This window comes from Tursiops truncatus, chromosome 14 (genome assembly GCF_011762595.2).
Source record: "Tursiops truncatus isolate mTurTru1 chromosome 14, mTurTru1.mat.Y, whole genome shotgun sequence".
Classification (NCBI taxonomy): Eukaryota; Metazoa; Chordata; class Mammalia; order Artiodactyla; family Delphinidae; genus Tursiops; species Tursiops truncatus.
This window is the reverse complement of record NC_047047.1, coordinates 21863933-21866586: the sequence shown is the minus strand read 5'-3', so window position 1 is coordinate 21866586 and position 2654 is coordinate 21863933.

Below are 2654 nucleotides of genomic sequence, written 5' to 3'. Positions count from 1 at the left end.
GTAGCAGGATAAAAAATTAATGCACAGAAATCTCTTGCATTCCTATACACTAACAATGAAAAATCTGAAATAGAAATTAAGGAAACACTCCCATTTACCATTGCAACAAAAAGAATAAAATATCTAGGAATAAACCTACCTAAGGAGACAAAAGACCTGTATGCAGAAAACTGTATGACACTGATGAAAGCAATTAAAGATGATACAAACATATGGAGAGATAATACCATGTTCTTGGATTGGAAGAATCAACATTTTGGAAATGACTATACTACACAAAGCAATCTACAGATTCAATGCAGTCCCTATCAAACTACCACTGGCATTTTCCACAAAACTAGAAGAAAGAGTTTCACAATTTGTATGGAAACATAAAAGACTCTGAATAGCCGAAGTAATCTTGAGAAAGAAAAATGGAGCTGGAGGAATCAGGCTTCCTGGCTTCAGACAATACTACAAAGCTACAGTAATCAAGAGGGTATGATACTGGCACCAAAAGAGAAATATAGGTCAATGGAACAGGATAGAAAGCCCAGAGATAAACCCACACACCTATGGTCACCTTATTTTTGACAAAGGAGGTGAAAATATACAGTGGAGAAAAGAAAGCCTCTTCAATGAGTGGTGCTGGGAAAACTGAACAGCCACATGTAAAAGAATGAAGTTAAAACACTTCCTAATAGCATACACAAAAATAAACTCAAAATGGATTAAAGGTCTAAACATGAGGTCAGACATTATAAAACTCTTAGAGGAAAACATGCAGAATATTCTATGATGTAAATCACATCAGGATCTTTTTTGACACACCTCCCAGATTAATGGAAATAAAAGCAAAAATAAACAAATGGGATCTGAAGAAACTTAAAAGGTTTTGTATAGCAAAGGAAATGATAAAAAAGATAAAAAGACAACAACCCTCAGAATGAGAGAAATTGTTTGCTAATGAAGCAACTCACAAAGGATTAACCTCCAAAATATACAAGCAGATCATGCATCTCAATATCAAAAAAATAAAAGAAAAACAACCTAAAACTGGGCAGGTGACCTAAATTCATGTTTTTCTGAAGAAGGCGTACAGATTGCCAACAAACACATGAAAAGATGCACAACATCAGTAATCATTAGAGAAATGCAAATCAAAAATACAATGAGGTATCACATTACACCAGTCAGAATGGCCATTATCAAAAAAATCTACAAACAATAAATGCTGAAGAGGGGGTGGAGAAAAGGGAACCCTCCTGCACTGTTGGTAGGAATGCAAATTTATATAGCCACTATGGAGAACAGTATGGAGTTTCCTTAAAAAACTAAAAATAGAACTAACATATGATCCAGAATTCCACTAAAGGACATACATCCAGAGAAAAACATAATTCAAAAAGAGTCATGTACCACAATGTTCATTGTAGCACTATTTATGATAGCCAGGACATGGAAGCAACCTAAATGTCCATCAACAGAGGAATGGATGAAGAAAACATGGCACATATATACAATAGAATATTACTCAGCATAAAAAGGAATGAAATTGAGTTATTTGTAATGAGGCAGATGGACTTAGAATCTGTCATACAAAGTGAAGTAAGTCAGAAAGAGAAAAACAAATACTGTATGCTAACACAAATATATGGAATCTAAAAAAATGGTACTGATGAACCTAGTGGCAGGCCAGGAATAAAGATGCAGACATAGAGAATGGACTTGAGGACATGGAGGGGAAGGGGAAGCTGGGACAAAGTGAGAGAGAAGCACTGACATTTGTACACTACAGAATGTAAAATGATGGCTAGTGGGAAGCTGCTACATAACACAGGGAGAGCAGCTCAATGCTTTGTGATGACATAGAGGGGTGGGATAGGGTGGGTGGGAGGGAGGTTCAAGAGGGAGGGGATATGGGGATATACGTATACATATAGCAGATTCACTTTGTTGTACAGCAGAAACTAACACAGTATTGTAAAACAATTATACTCCAATAAAGTCATTAAAAAAAAAAAACGAAATAATAGACATTCTGGTTGTGTTCCTGATATTATTAGAAATGCCTCTAGGATTTTCTCATAGAAGGAGACACTGGCTTTAAGACTAAGGTAATGACATCTTATGATGTTAAAAATGTAACCCTTGATTCCTATTTTCTTGAGTGTTTTTGTCAAGTGTAGATGAATTTCGTTGCCAGTTTTCTCAGCATGTATGAAGATAATGACTTTTATTCCATAAGTGTATTCGTATGTTGTGTGTTGTTAATGGACTTTCTAATATTGAAGGAACTTTGTGTTCCTGATATAAATCCCACTTGAGCATCATGCGTTTCTTAATGTGGTGTAGAATTCAGTTTCTTATATTTTGTTTTATTTCTGCATTAATACATATTAATGAAATTGTCCTGCAGTTTTCTTTATTTGTATTATATTTATCATTGCATGTTAAGAATAATTAGAACAATTTCTTTCTTTTTCAATGGCCTGGAATAAATAATAGAGTATTAGGACAACCTGGTCTTTGAAGAATTTGTAAAATTACCCTGTAAAAGTATCTGAGCCTGGTACATTTTTTGTGGAGGTACTCCCTGGTATATTTATCTCTTCTTATGAGCATTGGTATGTTTTTAAACATTTTAGCTCCAATTTAGGATTTCTATGAATTTC